Raw genomic sequence first — 21,123 nt, 5'->3', positions numbered from 1 at the left:
GTCCAATGTACTGTAATGAACAAAACAAAAAATGAGAGCCAATGCACAAGTGATACCCCTGCACACACAGACAGATTGGATTTGTACAAAAAATGAATACCACCATATAGAATGCCAAAACAAATACTGTATTAAAATTTCAAACATCTGGGATAAGTAGTCGTTGAAAAAAATGTCAAAGACAGATGCACAAACAGAAACACACACACACCGGATGGATAAACAGTTCATCCCTTTCCTTCATAAAAGGGGAAACATGTATAATTACAAATGGGAAATACATATAGATATTCATAAAATTAACAAGAATTTAAAAGATCTATAACTTTATTTATCACATTTCTTGATTTAGAAATACGTACTTTCTTGGATCCTGACACTGACTCACTAAATCATTTCAAATACCATTGTGGGGGTCTCTTGCATGTATAAGCTTAAACTTACTCATACTGAGTGAACATGAAACAAATCTCTTGCATATGAAAGATGAAATCACTTTCTTACAAACTAGAGGTTCAAGTGATGATTTTACATCAAAGTATGCCAAGCTAAAACATCAGAAGAATCACACTTCATTGCCAACTTTTTCTCACAAAGCTGTTTCAAACTGGAAACATTAGACATAGCATTATGTGCATCATAATCTACTCCAAGAATACTTAATACTTATCACTAGTGTCTCTTGCTTAAAATTAGACACATTTGCCTTATCAAACACTTTCTTTGATAATTTATAGGTGTCAATAAACCCTGAAACCTCATTCTGGAAATTTTTCAACATGTCATATCTTTGTAATTTATGCATCAAAACTGGTAAATCAAAATGTTGAATGTTGTGTCCAATCAAAAATGGCTTAGCAGATGATGCAACAAACTGGGTAAAACACCTCAGAGCCTCTTCAACATTGACCGATTTGACAGAATGTCCATGACGCTTCAGAATTCCACCTTCAAATGTCGATCCTGTTACTTGGGAAGCACCTTCTGAAATTCTTTTGCTTGGATTCAAATGAATGTTGATAAATTTGTCACCACAAATAGCGGCAATTTGAACAATATCTGATGTTCGTTGACTTCTGAAATGAAAATGTAAGGCATTTACTCCAGGTGTTTCGATTAGGGATGTCAATGAATAGTAGACTATTCCATTATCAGAAGAATGGACTGATGATTGAATAATGAAATGCCATTTGAATAAATAAATGTAAGAAAAGAGTGTATCAAATGTGACTAGCAATAAAATACGTCGAATACATGCAATACTCCCCTTCAAATATACCAAGCAAAAGATGATAAAAATACTTACGGAATCCTGTTGTTTCTAAGTCAAAGTACATCAACGAACTAATCTCTGGTGATGGTTTCAAGGGAATGACATCGATGTCCTCCAAATCTGCGTCAGCATCATCCTAACCTACTTTGGACCTATATGTAACACCTATGAAGGAGATTGTGGATCAGCACTCAAAATTGACATTAAAAACCATTTCAACCCACTTTAACATTTACTGTTTACAATGAGCAAAGCATAACAAACCTTCTAAAACTCACTGTGAAGCATCCTTTGAAAGTCTCTCTGCTTCAGCTCTAGTCGTCTTCTTTTAACAGATTGTTGGCTTTACTGTAAGCGCTTCCGTTTCATTTTATTGGCCAGTCTGACTGTGTTTTCTGTGTAAAGTATCCAGGTGATACAGCTAACTTCTTATTCAGCTGCAAATAAATTATTTATAAATACATTTCATATATATTGTTTATATATAAATATATTTTATTCAGCTGTCTAAGAAAAGATTTATAAATACTTGTATAAAAATATAAACATTTATAATTTTGATAAATGTTGGATAAAATGCAATATTTGTTAAGTTATTATCAATGTTTTCAAACTATAAAAAAGCAACACAAATATAACTAAAAATTAAAAATGGTGTTAGTATTACATAAGAAAAACTGCAATATAAAACATAAAAGAAATAATGAAATCAAGAGAGAAAATATAAACTAATAAATAATATAAAATGAAAAGTTCACAAAGAAGTTGTTTTAACTGCAAACATTTTTTCTACCTCTGTTACATAACTATAGCCATCATTCTTTTTGCACACAGTTGCAGAAACACGAGAATTTAAACTTTCTGAGCCTCCAAAAATTTGCATTGATTATGATACTGCTTAAACTTTGTTTAGAAGCAACTTTTCAAGCTGGTTTTCAAAATCAATCATAAAAGAAAAGACTTTTTTTATTGAACTTACAGTCGCTTTGGTGCTTTACTGGAAACCATAAGATTAAAGATTTCATTCAACTGCGTTGATCCTATGTTTGATAACTTGTCTGCTTTATCTGTGTATTTCTCAAACAGAACCCTGCTTGACTCTATGGAGAAACAAGACGTAACGGCTCTAATAGCAATCGATCTCAGCACCGCGTTCGATACTGTAGATCACGATATATTAATAAAAGTAGTTCAAAAACAACATGGAATCTGTGGCTTGGCATTAAAATGGGTAGATTCATACTTGCGACCTCGTGGCTGCCAAGTATGTGTAAATTTCATTTCATCATCTGTGCGTCACCTGCAATGCAGCGTTCCACAAGGTAGCTGCTTAGGACCCTGGTTGTATCTGGCGTACGCATGAACTATATTTGATGTCATCCCTCCTTCCATATCAGTTTTCGGCTTTGCAGATGACCATACCGCAAATACACTTTAATCCATCGTCGAAACACAGAAATTGAGGCTATTCGCGAGCTTGAGCATTGCACAAAGATTATTAACAACTGGATGAACGCTAATAAACTTAAAATGAATGCATCAAAAACAGAATTTATTCTATTTGGGAGTAAAAAACAACTAGAAAAATGTGCTACAAAAGTGATCAACATTAATAAAAATGAAATCAAGTCCGTAAAATGTATACGATACTTGGGTGAATTTTTAGATGAAAATCTTAATTTCAAAGAACATGTAAATAGGAAATGTCGCACGGCAATATTAAATTATCTAAGGATCAAAAACATTCGCAAATATTTAACGAAGGAAGCTACTGAAATTTTGGTTCTATCATTAGTTATTTCACATTCATAGACTATTGCAATGTTATTTAATTCAGTACAGCACAATACGAAATTAATCAAATGCAACTAATTCAAAACATGTGTGCCAAATTAGTTTTAAATCGGAGGAAATTTGAAAGTTCAAAAGAATCTCTATTTGATTTCCACTGGCTATCGATCAAAACTAGAATATCATTCAAGATTCTGACATTCATGTATAATTGTTCAGTGGGCCAAGCACCAGAAGATTTAATTGAACTTTTGTCAAAACAAACTTCAAATCAAAAATTGCGCTCTTCCCGAAATTCCGAAAGCTGTTACATAGTCCCATTTAATAAAAGAAAAACTTTCAGTGACAGGAGTTTTAGTACCATCGGACTAAAATTGTGGAATGAACTGCCTTTGTTTATTAAACAAACAAAACCTATCGATGATTTCAAAAACAACATAAATATTACTTCTTTAGGGACTTTGATGCTTTATTTTAATTATTACTCTCCATGTATATTTGTATATATTATATGTAAATATTTTTACAGCTTAACTGTACAACGCCATTGAATACGTTTGTGTAAAAAAAAAAAATGCGTTTAATCAAATAAATCAGTTTCAGTTTTAGGTGCAGTGCGTAGTAAATTGCATGTCAGTGGTTTACCATACGGCAGGTTCTTGGGTTTATAATCTGTTTATTTGCTCTTGCACCAGGTACCACAAGACATGCTCTCCTAAAATTCAAATAAATTGATTGCAATTCAGAAAGAAAATAGAATCATAAAAATTATATCAAAAAAATCACTAGTGATGAAATTTTCTAACCATATAAATGTGGAACAATATTCTTCAGATCAGTCTTTAGCTGGATAGGATTGCTTTTGTTTTGTTGTATACAATACATAAAGCATCGCTCCATATGTGTCCGAACTTTGATGTACCTTAAAACTTCATACTTGCTGCTCAGTTCCACTAAAGCATCGGTAAATCCCTTCTTCGTGTGATTGCTGTCCGATCTTTTGCTCACATTAAGATTAACATTAGCTTTAATTCTCGCCATGGTAGTGGAGTCATTGTCCATAATAACAGTATCTACCTAAAAAAAATTTAATATGTTGCACAACAAATAAAATGTCTATGTTTTGACTGAATGAATTGTACATTTAGTCTTTAAAAATTGTTAGAATGTTTTTGTTGTTGTAATTACTTTTCCACCTACAGTCTCTATTTTCTCCAACATCTCACAGGCCATGGCAGTCTCCATGGCCTTTGCTGATCCAGTCCAGTTCTTAGACCACTTGTGTTGTCTGGGAGGATTTTTTCCTACATTTTTCTTTTCCTTTTACAGAAAAACTTACCATTTTCTTTTATTTTCCCCAAACAGAGCGGCATGCCCTGCAAAAGAAATGATATCAATATTTCAATATATAAGTTAGACACATGAGTAGAGTATTGTGTAACGTTAATTATTCAAAAATCTTCATGCATACAAAAATTGATTTCTCATAAGCAGAGGACGACTAATGTCCATGTGACAATTAGTCACTACAATTTATGGGTTTTGATACTTGGTACACTTACCTGTTAAACCATTATAAGCTCCCCCGGTACCCCGCTTCTGCCAAGCACCATCAAATCTAACTGCCAGACTCCCTTCACTCCTAAATAATATTTTTAATCAATGATATAAGTTGCAAATAAAAATATGACTATGTCATGTTTTGCTAGGAAATGGCATTACAATTTCAATCTCATCTCCTCCTGCAGACTTTTTTTTACAAGTTTCCTCTGCCATTTGTCCAAGCTGTTGTGCAACCTCCCTTTCTCTATTCTTCGGAGTCTTCTGTGAAACACTGGGAATGTTTATAGCAGCTAGGAGTGAATTCACATGTTTTTCACCAAATCCTCCGTTTATCATTCCTGAAATTAGTTTTAAAAAATATTAACAAGTCAACATAGGAAAGTATATACCTGACACGGTTGTCCTTGCTTATTTCCTGTAAGTGTGTATGTATGTTTATTTTCTATTGTGTGCATGTGTGTGTTTGAGAATGGAGGTACTCTTCATAAAAAGTAAGTTACATTTATCATGTTAACATACTGACTATTACTGTTCCTTAACAAATACCCCCACATGATCCAATATGTGAATAAATAGACGAATTTCACATTCGTAAGAAACCGTTCACGGTAGCTCAGTCAGTAGAGCGATCGCTCCTTAAGTTCGAATCTAGGCCGCGACTGACCCAAGTCGATAAAAATGGGTAGCAACTGTTCCTTCACCATGCGCTCGGCAATTTGAAGTGAAAGTTGCGGGTCCTTCGGATGAGACCTTAAAAACCGAGACCCCGTGTCACCGCAGGCGTTGGCTAGATAAAGATCCCTCACTGCTATGACCCTGAGTGCCGAGTAAAGGTCAAAATTTGAAGCCCTTCACCGGTATATGGTGACGTCTATATATGAGTGAAAAATTCTCGAATGGGACGTAAAACAACATACAATCAATCAATCAAATTCGTAAGAGTTATCTCCCGTTGTCGGCGTAACGCTTATTTTTCTTACTTTAACCTTTGTAACTTACATGTAAATAGTTTCAACCTTTAAGCGCTATCGGACAATTTTGATCTGTTCCTGTATTGCCATAGTATGGGGCAACATAAAAAAAAATAACATATTCATACAGATTTCATTTGTAAGATATTGCCCAATAAAGTTGGTAATGGTATGGAGGTAAAACAGTGTCATGCCGGTTGACCCCAGATTGACCCCGCAAAGGGAATTAACTTTTTAAATGTGAAAGTCATCTAAATGTAATGAAATGCATATTACCTGTTGCTAGTTTAGTATTAACATCCCATAAACTTCTTCCATTTGAAGTCTGATGTTTGCTTCCAGTTGCCACTTCGTTCACCAGTCCACAGTCTTTTTTGCATTTGATAAGCAATATATGTGCAAACCCGAATTTTTGTTCCCCTACACAATTTGACAATTGTAGTGGCTGTCCACACAACCGACTGCAAGAACCCTAAGCTCAACAATGCGTCTGCCAGCTCTCCACTGATTTCGTTTCTCCTCATCCTGAACTGAATATGTCTCTTCTTCTCTTACGACATGAATTTCCTCACCGTCACCGTTATAACTATGATCGGAGTCACGCACGGGCACACAAATTTTTCACGGCATGTTAAATCTGTTTTATTTACACTATTGCTTCTTCGATTATCTAATCCTTTAATTTTTTTTCACAAGAGAGTATTTCTCAAACCTGCTTTTTAACTTTGGTATCACGGTAAACACGAACGAAGTTATGAACTTTTTAAAAACGTCAACCAGATATGCTGAGCGCAATATAATACCAAAATCGATTACGGTATTAACCCGGTAGAACTTATAAAGACGCTTTTGGTTTTAACATTTCGTATAGTTTATCAAATCCGGTAAATTGTGATGACGCTATTTCAGGAGGGACCTACCTTAATTCTCTGAGAAACAATGCTTATGTTGTTATCAAAAAAAGCAGACAAAATCAAAATAAAATAGTTATTATGGACAACGACCAGTATATCTCAAATACGTTTCGGCAACTGCAATTCAAGTATTACATGCAAGCTGAAAAATGCAACTTAAATAATGTGAATCAAATAGTACGATATTAATCACTCTAAGGGAACAATAGATTAGGAAACATGTCGTTTTTTCTGAGATAACAAACCCTTTTTAAAACGCGGTCATCTTTACTTGCTCCCTAATATGAACAAAATCAAAGATAATGTCCAAGATGCCCTGATGCAATATCAGACAGCTACAGTTCCAAAAATCGGCAACAGTAAACGCAAAAACATAGGCTAAATTATAATTCAGTCAAGCCTACAATGGCGTAAGATGTATAAACAAGGTGGACCTTTGATGATGGCGGGCCTTAAGAGCAAAGAATTGTATTTCTCTTTAAAAACAGCCGGAACACTTAATGCTTCATTTATATAACCTTTATTAAATAACTCCTCAGTGGTCAGAGGTGCCGAGTCCTAGTACATTCACAAGTTTGGTTGATTGCTGTCCTTGTTTGAAATTTCTTCAAAAGACAAACATATTAATGAACTTTTCACTGTTGAAGTAACATGATAAGACGAATTGCCACACAAAAGTAATTCGTATATGTGTTTTTGGTTTAAGAGCTCAAAAATTACATCCTATATTCTTTGTTCAAAGTGGATTTAATCGGATAATTTTTTATCAAAGGTTTCCTTTCTTTGTATACATCCGATCCTCGTTATCTTGAACTACACGGGTTCGAGATATCCGAGGTTTTGAGATATAATACATAAAGAATGAGTTGTTGGGATTTCCAAATTGTTTTGACATTTCCATGGTATTCGAGATACATGCATAAGTGTTAGAGATACTTATATTTAACAATATATTTTGATTCATATATGCCTATCCCTTCCCTCTTATTTGAAAAGAGTTTTTAGCATGTTAAATAATATTTCATGCATGTTGTGTGGAATCATCATTGTTAATGGGGGTCAAAATTAATGGGTAACAAAGTCTTACTTATTCGATAAGACCTAATTATGTCAATTAGTAGGAATCATATATCAGTCAGGCAAACCAAATTATTTGTGACAAGATTTGGGTTTCGTTAAGGTATCTTACGTGTTTGTAATTTTCACAAGCCGATATGAAATTACACTTTATTCTATTGGTATTATACGCAGGTATGTTAAGGTAGTACTTAGATCATTTTTTAAAGACTTTTTTCGTAAAATGTAACATTTTTTTTATAATTTATTGCATTTTCAAAGGTTTCTTTTTACAAAAAAAGAACATTGAGAGAGAGGGGGGATAGAGAGAGGGGGAGAGAGAAAGAGGATTATGAAAATAAGTCTTTCAAATCTCCAGCTTTCATTAAAAGATTCTCTTTCATTATTTTTATAAGATATATATTTTTGTAATTCATACGTTGTCTTAATAGAGGATATCAACCCACCTAAGGAAATGTTTCTGTTTGTACATTTGTACAGATAAATGTAATATTTTATTTGTAGAGCAATAATATTTTTAAGCTTGTCGGTTTTCTTCACAGAGCCTAATAAAATTCCTTTTTTGAGAATGTTATAGCAGTGTGGATTCTATCAAAACAGTACTTTGCAAAATTCTCTAAAAGAGCCTGAACATGTTCACATTCCCACAACAAGTGTTCAATTGTTTCAGTTTCTGTTTTACAAAGAGTACATATATTACTGTCAATTTTATTAATTTTATGCAGGAAGGAATTCGTTGCTAGTATTTTATGATTTATTCTAAATTGGAGCCACTGACGTTTTATGTTTTTTGTAATTTTGAATGGGAGTAAAAAAAAATGTTCTCCCATTCACCATTGCTCAAGACAAAGACTCTATTCCAAGAGGTTTAACCCACAGGTTCAATTATTTGTCTGATTAATATTTCATAAAAATCATGCGATGTTTTGGCATTCAGCAGAGAATTAACTTTTTCAGGAATATATGGATAAGTTACCTTTAATAAATTATTAGGATCTCCGTTTATCTTTCTCAGCCATTCTAATATTGCTGCTTTAATGCCATTATATTCAAGAAAATGTGTTTTTATCTCGTATTTCGCGTGCAGGTCATTCAAACTCATAAATGACCAATCTTCATAAAGTATATCACTAATACATGAAATATTACATGAAAACCATCTTCTATAGAAAAATGGTTTTTTATTCATAATTAAATTTTTGCTTAGAAATAATGGTTCTAAAGAAAGAAGTGTTTCATTTTGTAAGGATTTGTCACAAAAGCTTAACCATGCTTGCAACAAATCCCTCCAAAATATATTTTTTAAATCATTCTTTTTTTTTGACAACATACTCTTGCCCACAGTATACAACTTTTTTAATGTCAACATCTAAAAAATAATTCAACCCATTGTCCAGTAGTAACAATTTCTTCATCCATACTTGTTTTAAAGACATAATGAACTCTCTTACACTGATCATCTTGAAGCCCCCTTCCTTATAATTCACTATACAAATTTTCCTTTTCAGTCTTGAATTATTACTACCCATTACAAATGTATAGAAAATCTTTTCCAATTCTTTTATTTGTATTTCAGAGGAATTTGGGAGAGATGCAAAAATATGATTTAAGGTCGGCAGTAAAAGGGTTTTTAAAACTGTCAAACGACCAAGAGGAGTTAAATTTCTCTTATTCCAGTGTTGTATTGATTTTTTTTTATATTACCAATTTTAGATGCATAATTAAGCATAAGTATATTTTGAATATTTGTATCAAATTCAATGCCTAATAATTCAAAAGTTGCTTTTCACCACTCTAACATATTATCTGTACATAGAGTATCATTGCTACCTTTTTTGACCCAATCCAAACTACTTGAGTTTTACTATAATTTATATGCAAACCTGACATGTCCGCAAATTTTTTAAGAGTAGCGAGACTAGATTGGAGTGATTTTTCACTTCATCTAATATGAGAGAAGTATCATCTGCCAACATAGTTAACTTTTTTTCAGTATTCATAAACTGAATCCCATTTATATCTTTATTGTTTCTTATGCTGATTGCAAGGATTTCTGCACAAATGAGGAATAAATATGGAGACAAAGGGTCTCCTTGTCGGCAGCCTCTATGTAAGTTACAAGACTGTGATAGATTTCCTCCTTGATTAACAGCAGCTGTAATATTTGTGTAAAAAATATCAACCCATTTTCTAATGGAATTACTAAAATTAAAAAATTTGAGGGATTTCTGTATAAAAGACCAAGACAAGGAATCAAAACCTTTTTCAAAATTTACCAGGAGTAAAAGTCCTGGTATATGTTCTTCCTCTGTAAATTGCATTATATCATATATCAGTCTTATATTTTCAGAAATATTTCAGAAATATGTTAAGGCAGTACTTAGATCATTTTTTAAGATTTTTTTCGTAAAATGTAACATTAATAAATCGGAAAAGCCATATATATAGATAAAACATTAACTATTATTATCCATTGTATAGACGTCATTGAGTCTTAGGCTAAAAGAAACACTCCACTACGACGTTATCATGACATCTATAAACAGAAAATTGCCTTAATGAAAAAGTGAAAAGTTCAACACTACCCCGGGGATAATTTATTTCTTTTTTGTAAAAATAATTATGTAAAAACATCACTGGGTCATGAAAAGTGCTGCTAGAATCCTACTCTCCCGACACAGAAAAAAATATTCCAAAGTTTCGCATGAAACCTTACCAAAGTGTTTAACATTTTGTACATACGATCATGAATTATGATCGATTCATGTTTACCACACGATTCTAGCAGCACTTTCCAATTGCAAGAAGTGTAGAATACAAGCTTTCGATACAAACAAAAACTATGTTTTAAAGTATGCGGCGTAGTGTTGAACATTTGCATCTTTGTTGTAAGAACGACAGAGGAAAGGCTGATCGGGATTTCAAAACACTGTCTGTGTTTATTATAAGGAAATATGATATGAATAAATCAGCGTACCCGATTCTTAATCTTTGATTCCTTATGAAACACACATGACATTCACGGTATATGCTTTAAAACTCCCATTTCTGATATTTGTTTGCATGAATTCTCGTCAAGTTTAATTTTCACTCGGCAAATATTTGATCATGAGTTATGGCGTCATGGGTTTGGTATTTAACCGCTGTGATGAATACCTAGCTATTTATACCACCTCAAAACGACGAGATTTAGTTTATATTATCTCTTTGAATGATTCTATTCATTTCTTGGACCTGAAATTAAACTTTAAAATATAGATATTAAGAAATAATTATCTCTAAAGTTTACGTCATACAGCTTACTATGACGTCATATTGTATAGGCAAGTAGGATATCTGGGTGTAGCCTTAACATACCCGCGTAATTACACGTAACTAGGAACTTTAAAATTGCATATGCAATGTATGTCTCCCTGAACTGACATCATCGGTGCAATATTAAAGCTGTAGTGTTGAAAGCAAGGTAAGCAACTGCTTTACAAGTTTTAAAGAATTCTACCTTTTCATAATAGCAAACATTTACCCCTTTTGTTTTCACCAAACAACAATCATTTTTTTTGTATTTTAGATCCAAAACCTTGGTGGAGACACTAACACATTAAAATTATGCAGTTTTAAATACATATATGTATATTGCAGTGGCGGATCCAGGAATTTCGTAACGGGAGGGAGCAGTTCATGGCAGTGGGTCTGTGGGCTGCATTCAAGCCCCCAGTAGGTCTAGGGCAAAGCCCTGGAGGGGGTCCGGGAAAAGCCCCGGAAGCTGACAAATTCTTACAAATAAGAGATGTTTTTCCTTGATTGTAGGATAAAGAACATATCAGTTCTACATACAAAAAATTCAAAGGGGGGGGGGGGCGCACACGCCCGGCGCGCCGGCCCTGGATCCGCCTTTGTATTGGAAGTGAACGAAATCAATTTTTTTTTTAAAGTTCCCTTTTGGCACGTTTGAGACGTTTGCAAACCCGATTCCAATTTTCTTCTTTTGGTCTGCAGAAATCAGTTTAGTATGAACAGGGAACAATCTTTAAAATTCAAAAGGATTGGTTGGCAGTAACAAAGTTACAAAGATTTGTTTTAAAATGTTCATATGTCTGCTGTAAATTATGGCAATGGTCGCCATTTGAACATTATAAATATACCGGATTTGGTGAATATCATTTCTGTGAAGACTCATTGAGATTGTTCAAATTATCTATATGAACATTCGCGGACAAAATTATAGTTGGAACAACAGCAATAAGTCACCATGTCTTTGTTCTGGTTGACGTAATCATAGTCTTTGTCGCATCGGCACATTCACCACATTAGAGAAGAATTCAAATAAATTTTGGCGTCTTTTTAAAGAAAATATCATTAAACATTTAAAGTTTTTTATCATTGTCAAACGATTTTTAGTTTAGCCTGATAGGGTACAGAAAATTTGAAACAAGCAAGAACCACAAGATATTTTAAAGTCTTGGGAAATTTTCACAGTAAATTTCGTCAAGTGTGAAGATGGGAATGGAGTGTTATTTACAGACGTTATCTAAATGTAACATGTGACATTGATTCCGAAAGTTTACTGCAACATTCTGTTATTGGCGACAAGCAACAAAAGACACGGATAATTATGGATCTCTTTCCGATGTGACGACCATTTTTATAATGCTAGGATTCCCTGCAGGCTTTGAATTGAAGTCATGCTAATATAAAAAGCCATGGAATTATTATCGAAAAAGATTCTATTATTTTTTGGCTGATTTTTTTTTCATGCATACTTTAAGATTCATATCAGTTGCAGAAATCTGTGCTGACACTTTTTTATTTTGCAAATAAATTTAAAAGGAAAAATTTCTTAATTAGAAAACGGAATCTGGATCTTGTTTTAGCTTTCTTACTGATGCGCAGCTCTGTTAAGGTTGCATAAAGGGGGCGGGGCCTAATTTATACGGGAAAAGTTTACTGTGACATCACACAAATAAAGCAATTCCTCACAATAACAGAAAATGAAATAATTTGCGAATCTACACTGCATAAGAGTAATGAACTACATCAAAACTTACCACTGCATTCATTTTTGTCGCTAGTTAAATCCCACACAGCAAGATATAAACAAGTCACTGATCGCAATGCACTTGTCGACATGACGTCATCATGGTAAAGTTTGACGCATTTTATGTGCAGTGAGAGGCGGATCAAGTAATTTTTTCACAATGAAAAATGTATTTTATTATTAAACAGAATATTATTTGAAAATCTTAGGTAGACCATTAATACAAATCTGAAACGTTTGTTTAGTACCATTATTAAAAAAATATCGAGAGAATGTATTGAATTAATTCTACCGTGTTTTTATCTACAGGGTGTGCATGTTTCACGCCGAGGTGCCTCATTAAATCGCCTTTTCTCAAGGGCATACGCTTAATAGATCTTGACCATTTTTTTAAAAAATACATATAATTGACATATTCCTTAACTTTAAAAGTGCTGCTGCTTTCCTGAAATCGATAGCATAACTTAATAAATACATAAAATACTCCGTAAAGGTCACACATATTTCGACATTAGCAAGATAACTTGAAATTTAAACTAATAAAATGCGATTTTTTTTAAAGCAGCAGCACTTTCCATAAACTACAAGTTATGTAGAAACAATCCATTACTTTAATTTTTAATTTTAACTAGGGTATGCCCTTGCGATATTGAAATTTATTTGTGACCTACATACAGAACACATTATATGCATTTATCACGTGACTATCAAATAACGTGACCAAACCAAATTCAGTACAGAGCGGGGTATACACTGTTCTTTCAAAGAATGTTAAAGTCATAAGATAATATAGTACCTTTACAAAATTAAAATTTATTTTAAAAAGGTATGTATTTATGCACGTTTATATTCTGTTGTTTTCTTCGAAGTACGCCTTAACAGTGCTGACTGGTTTTTGAGTTGAATTTGTTTGATCGGTAAGGGGTATACATGAACTAATTTTTATATGTCTAAAATTTTCATTAAATGTTGGTAAGGGACTATTTGGTGCATTCCTTAGCTACGGCTATTGTTTATGTACTTTATTTCTATAAAATCATATTTCGCAATTAATACACGTTCTGCAAATGAATATACTTATTTTCTACCTGGTATGTCTGAAGATATATTTGCTTCAAGTTTTCTTTCTGTTTCGTGTCTTTGGTTGTCTTCGTTTTCATTGGGTATTACATCACCATTTAGATTTGTAATCAATGGAGCTAAAAAGAAAAATGTCCTAAATTATGTGAGATGAAGCATTACTTTTAGAATCTTACATGTAGTTTCATTGAGAGTTCATAACTATTAATCAATTTGATATACTTTCAATAACAGAAACCTGAGAGCTTTAAGGATGGATTCTTCTCATTGTTTTTGTATTTAGAAACTACTGAAATTTTCACTTATACCAGAAAACAATACATACATGTACATAAGTGATGTAACAATTTGATTAAATTTGACCATCTTATTTTTGGAGCAATTTCACGACAAGATCATCATCCACCAAAACTATGATAAATGTGATGACTTCAACCTTTTCATCGTCAACGTCCCTTATTCCTGTAGCTATATACCTTACCACCTGCATATAGAGTTTTTGTCTCAAGATAATCCCATACAAGAACATGCTCTACGTACGAACAATATGTAAAAACGAGACAAGCTGTTGACGAATAAGTCGATGAAACAAGAATATCAATAGTCTCGAATTTAAAGTATACTTTTTGCAAATTCAATGGTTGATACAATGATCTTGTCAGCAAATACAGTCTATCTTGATTTTGACTGATGTTTTTCATACTTATTGTTATACCATTATTTTTACACTTCACACTGAATTTTCTGCGAATGTCTTCGTTCGTTGATCATGACAAGAAGTGCTCGACAGGTATGACCGGTCGATAGGGAATGCTTAATCCTCCGTGGTACTTTTTTAAAGGTTCGTGTTTTCTGTGCTCTACATTTGTATTGTTTCGAAACACTTTTCACTTGATTACGGTTCGTTATCTTCATATGTCATCTGCAGTAGATTAGAGAAGCATAAAAGAAGTGTTCATACACCACCATTCCACCAAAAATAAAGTCCCTGCTATATTTTTTTCTCGGTGTACTATTTCTATATAAAGATGTACAATTGTGTAAATGGAATAAAACATTTGATCTTTTGAATCCCAAACATCCAAATATAAAAGGCGTTTAAGCAAATATGCTTTCTTTTATATTTTATACTTCTTTTAGTCAGATACAAGACAAAAATCCTTCCTTAAACTTCATGCTATCTATCATTACATAACATAAACTTAAAATGTTATCTCAAACCTCTATCAGAATCATTGTCACTAGATGTCCAGGTTTGTTCTGCCATGTTACCTATGAATAAATAGATATCATATATGCACCATCAACCTGAGAAAGTTGAAAAAGAAATTCGTTTTTGTATTTCAATTTCAATTTCTGTAGCAATACAAAGTAAAACACGCTTATAGCGAACACGCTTATAATAATTTGATGCCTACAGCTAAATGTAAGTGGTTTCCATTCCCTGTGAATTTAAAATATATTGTAAACTTAATGGATTTAACAAATTACTTTTATAACGAAGCAAAATCGGCCGTCCCTGGCACCTTGTTATAAGCGGGTTTTACTGTACCATTATCACTTTATAACATTACTAAATAACACTGTAACCTTTATTATTATTATTATTATTATTATTATTATTATTATATATAGAGAGAGAGAGACTTTTAAAAAGAAACACGAAAACTTTTAGTAAAGCTTTAGCACTCTCATTTAAATCTTCAGAAGCTTTACAGTAAGTAACATACATGTAGCAACATAACGTCATAATAAGTGGAACACATAGTGACGTCGTAGTTAAACAGTACGGGAATATTATATGTTCATTTGTGATAACGATTATAATCAATCGTTAAGCTAAGGTTTAAAAATATGTATAAAGTGGGGTTTTTTTTCACTTTTTCACGTCTCTGAATGTCATTTTCAACTGAAAGTTTGAAGATGTAGTAAAATTGCATATGTAAATATATATTTACTATGACCTTACACATTGACCTCGTAGCCACCCACCCGTGTCGGTGTAATGACAAAAAGTGACCCCCGTAGAATATTGACCGGGGGGTCAAATTTCTCCGTAGAAAAATTACCCCCCGGTCAATTTTCTACAAGTAGGGTCATTTTTCGACAGTAAAAAACCCTTCCAGACCTGTGTAACGACGAAAAGTGACCACTGTAGAATATTGACCGAGGGTCATATTTCTACGTAGAAATTTGACCCCCTGGTCAATATTCTACGTAGAAAAATGACCCATTTTTTGTAGAAATTATGGCCGGGGGGTCATTTTTCTCCGTGTGGGTTGTGGAAAATTGACCCCGTAGAATAATGACCCCTTGTCTTTTTTTAATACAAAAAACTGGTTTTGGTAGGAATATTCTTGTTAGGCAAATACATAGGGGTAAAATCACGCAGCCTAAAAGCTTTAAAGTTTAAGCAACAAAAGGTTATAACTATACCTTACATGTACATCAATAATACAAGGTTTTTATCCCATGACTACAAGAGCAAAAATACACGTGTTCTTAGATTTGTTTTACCACATTTTATAAAATGTTTCCACAGTCGTCATTTAAAAAAATAAGATTATTTATACTTAGCTGGTGTCAGAAAGAGAAACTTATATATGAATAAAAATGCATGGTTTCTGTGTAATGATCCTCTTTAAATTTTACTCTGGGTAAAAAGTGTATAAAAAAAAAAGAATGAAAATTTAGTCTCAAGCATTTTTTTTCTTCAGAAGTTAAAAGAAAGATTTGTTTTCGAACCCTACCCAAATAAATCTGCGTGAAAAAAATGGAAAATTGTTAAGAAGATTGGATCTCATATATGTCTTTCATTTTCTAGTACAAAACTTCTCATAAAAATATAAGGAAGATTAAATTTGTGTAAAAAAAAAAATAACAGACAGCACTAAATCAAAATTCCTTTGATATACAATCTCAGGGACACAAAAATGGTTAGCTCAAAATCTTTACCAACGTCTTTTGTCGTTTGCTAGTGTCAACAAAGCCTTAAAAAATGAAGCTTTTTACATAAAAAAAAATTGAAAAATTAATAAAAGACTGAGGTGTTTGGTATACTAGGAATTGACAAAAATTTATACACAGTAGTACGTATTTCCCCTTTCTAGTAACATGTAATAATTTTTACCAATGAAAAAAACCCGAATGTTGCATTATGAAAAAGCTTCTTTTTTAGTATGATTGGCAATATTAGCACAATTGAAGTTGCGCTTGCAAAAAAATATATAACTGTGCCAAAAGTATTGTGTTCGAATCAAGTATGTGATTCGTGTCAGCGTATCTATAGTGGTAAGTTTTGAGGGAGTGGGTAACGAGGATGAAACCCACTCTTTAGATTTGCTAACCTATAGAAAAAAAAATATGGCCATGTCTTTCTTATACACAAATTAAGCGATCTTGTTGTTCGATACGAGGTTTTAAAAATATAAAGAGTTTTTAGGATAAAAGTAAACAGAAATATTTTTTTTCTTACATCAAAAATCCTACTTATAAGAAGTTAAATAATGCATATGTGCAGAATAATGTAGATTTAACATGTATCTATATAATGATCAAGGAAGGGGAGTATATTGCTAGTATTTCTATCACAATCGAAGCGCACCCCTCACAAAAATGTACTATAGTAAACTATAGTTAACTATAGTTTACTATTAATAACTATAATAAATACTTTGATACTTTGATTAACTATGAAACTTAGTTTGGAACTTTTTGAGATTTCAAAGCTGAAACTTTCTTAAAATTGATATCAGCAATGTAAAATTTTGAGATAATATGTTAATATACAAGAAATACAAGGGATAATCAAAAAGTTCGAAAACTAATTGAATTACTTCTATAAAAGAAATAAAATGAGGTATCAGTGTTTAATATTTATTAAAGTGGTCCTCTCCAATTTGAATGCACATCTGCCACCGTCCTGATCCAGGCGGTCACGTGACATGCTCCGTAGCGTTCTGTTCTCAGATTTTTCCGAGTCTTATATTTCTTACCATGCAAGTTAATTTTTATAACAAGAATAGTCCATTTTTCACAAATGGCCAAATCTCTGGATCAGGATATCTTTTCCCAGAATGAGCATAGTGACCATCACAACCCGACTCTTTTGTATTTGGGTGAATCGCTTATCCACTGTGGATAAAGAATGGACGCTTTCTTTTTATCATATATGATGTTTAAAATTTAAGGTAAACGATATTGTAGGGATTTAATAATCATATTATTGTTAAGATATTCAACTCTTTTCCAAACTGTAAATTGGCGATCTTTCGTTACAAATTGCTCAACTGAGGACACATCTCTTCCCCAGCTCAATTTCATTGGATACCAGAACAAACCTCATTTTAACCACCTCTCTTCCTTCACTTAAACAATCAATCCAATTAATGAATGAACTTCCGGCAAGTCTTTTGTCTTCATAAATCTTGTACAAATTATTATATGCTACAGTAACTGCAAAATTTAAACTTTTAAGCCGTTCGTTGCTCAAGTACGACTGAGTCAACCATTTCTTGTCACGTCATCTACATATTGAGTCATTTTTATATTGTGACGTCACAAACGTGGAACAAACATCTGCTATAATTTATAGAACATGTTCATGACTAAATGTGTGCCAAATTTCATTTTGATCTGAACTGTGGTTTTGTAAATAAAGAGATAGTTCACGAACTTTATGATCACCCCTCGTAGATCCCTAAAGTACCGGTATAAAAAAAATTGCACATGTAAATTTAAGAACATAAAATTTAACAATCATATATCCAAAGAATACTTTGATTTACTATAGTACTGCCTTAAACTATTGTTAACTTTGGTAAACTATAGTTTTTTTTTTTGTTAGAGACTATTATTGTTTTTCATATAGCGATCCTGATACAAACAATATACATGAATATAGTGTTTCATAGTTAGAGTTATTTAGATACATTCGTTTTTCCCTTACAATACAGATAATATAATTCTACAGAAAATAAATGTATTGTAAGTACACAAATTACAGGGGAAACAAGAAATCTACGAGTCAGTGCTCTCTAGTGATAGCCCACCCGCACAGACAGACGGACAAGATTTGTACCAAACTGAATACCACTGTATAGTATGCCGAACCAACGAGTGTGTTAAAATTTCGAGCATCTGCGATGAGTTGTTGCAGAGAAAATTGTAACGAAAAAAATTGTTCCGGACAGCCAGACAGACAGCCATACACAAACACCCACCCCCAACACACAACAGAGAGGGTAAAAGGTATATACCACCATTTCCTTCAGAGCGGGGTAATAATATTCATGTTATAAATAACGATAAATGAACCTAAAAGAGGAAAAAAGATTATACATGCTATTAAAAATTAAGCAGTAATTATAGTTAATGATAGCATCTCCATATTGGACGCTTCTTATACCGTGCTTTCTCTATTTTTTTCCTCGCCTAAAAATAATAATACAATACGTTTTTTGTTTCAATGCATTGGTGTATCCAATAACTGATATATGTAAAAGCTGGGTTGAAAGCGGGCACAAATTTTAAGCTAGAAGTATAGGGCCACAAACTTGTCCTTTAAATGATTTCCTATAACATCCATTCCAAACAGGTATATCGTTGTCAGTCAGAAACAGGTGTCATTTTCGGAACAAAACCTGTGAGAAAAAAAACCCAAAAACCAAGAAAAAATACAAAACAAAATGGATTATACGAAGGTTGTCCCAAAAAAACGCGAACTTTTTAAATATTTCAGAAACTATTCGACCAAAAGTAATAATTTTTTGCACGTTGTTGGAAAATAATATTTTCGGTATTTTGACAAAATAATTTAGGCTTGTGATGTCATAAGTATATAAAAACAGGATTTAAAGGGTGTTAAATATCGGTGGTCGGCGCACGGCAATTTTTTTCACTTTTAAAAGTAGCATTGTCAATGAAGTTTTCTTTATTACCAGGCTATACGGAAATATAATGTCACAAAATTTACTTCCATAAATACTCTTTGATCTGGTGTCCTCGTGCATAAAAATTCATTAATTTGACATCATTAATGACAAATATATGACGTTATATTCCTAAACACTTTTAATTAGATATTGTCAAAAATGGTGACGTTTGCCGATAATGTGGAGCACGAAATTATTAAGCAGTACTGTGTTGAGCGGGATATGGCTCCTATCCATACGATAAAAGAGATGTTAACGATGGAAAAGCAGAAACATAAATCTCGAACACAGATTTATCCGTAGTTGAAGAGGTTTGAGGATGGCTTGACTGGTTATCCGTAGAAGAGGCGTTTTGTAGACCAACAAAAATGAAGACAAACTGAAAGTCAGGAGCTGGACGTCATAGGCCTAGGTGAAGGTCGCCGTTAAACAATGCGAACTGCTAGGTTTATTATTGGGATTGAGAAATTGTCTATAAAAGAATTAATTCTGCAATCTTCTGGTAACACTAGTATTTGAGATGCATATTTTCGTAAATAAAAGAAAATTAAATACAGTGCCGAATTTATGCTTTAACGAATTTCATCAGAAGCACATTTCCAGAACAAATTCACAAACGCCACGGGCTACGTTTTGACGTCGTCAGTGTTGCGCCGACAACTGATTTGTAAGATACGTTTACCTGAGAGAAAAATGTTATTTATGGAGATATTTCATTGAAATCTTTATGCATTATTCAAAAAATGTTGATTATGATGTATGCCAATTTTTAACTTTATAGTATTAGTGAAACAAAAGATGTTGAAAATGTTCGCGTATTTCTGGGACAAATTTAACCTCATATATATATATATATATATATATATATATATATATATATATATATATATATATATATATATATATATATATATATATATATATATATAATGAACTAATGCTCCTCAATAATGTATACTCATTGGGATGTAAGCAAAAAAAAAATGATACCACGTACATTGTATATAATACATTGTATATAATGCTAGTATTGAGAAGTGGCGTTAATGAGGGGAAGATACTTTGCTCCTCCCCCATTATACATTTGAAAGAAAAAAATCAGGAGGCTCTAGGCCTATACCTGTATGGAATGGATGTTATCGGAAACTATTTAAAGGACAAGTTTGTGGCCCCATACTAGCTTATAATTTGTGCCCGCTTTCAACTTGCCCCCACCCCAGCTTTTACATGTATCAGTTTTTGGATACACAATTACATTGAAACAAAAAGGTATTGTATTATTATTTTAGACAAGGAAAAATTAGAGAAAGCATGGCATATGAAGCGTCCAGTAGCGTCCAATATTGAGATGCTCTGATGAACTGTAATTACTGCTTCATTTTTAATATCATATAATATCTTTTCCCTCTTTTGGGTTCATTTATCCTTATTTATTACATGAATATTAATACCCCCGCTTCGAAGGAAATGGGGGTATATACCTGGT

General features: G+C 32.8%; 2 pseudogenes; both read right to left on the bottom strand.

Annotated features, from left to right (window-relative positions):
• Nucleotides 1-1,312: 1,312 nt before the first annotated feature.
• On the bottom strand, nt 1,313-4,126 carry LOC133193616 (uncharacterized; annotated as a pseudogene).
• Nucleotides 4,127-4,137: 11 nt separating this feature from the next.
• On the bottom strand, nt 4,138-9,910 carry LOC133193885 (uncharacterized; annotated as a pseudogene).
• Between the last annotated feature and the right edge of the window lie 11,213 nt (nt 9,911-21,123).

The sequence above is a fragment of the Saccostrea echinata genome, unplaced genomic scaffold, assembly GCF_033153115.1.
Source record: "Saccostrea echinata isolate AGI-Se365-2 ecotype Australia unplaced genomic scaffold, CSIRO_AGI_Sech_v1 ptg000028l, whole genome shotgun sequence".
NCBI lineage: Eukaryota > Metazoa > Mollusca > Bivalvia > Ostreida > Ostreidae > Saccostrea > Saccostrea echinata.
The sequence above is the reverse complement of the archived record's forward strand: the minus strand, read 5'-3'. Positions and strand labels throughout refer to the sequence as shown.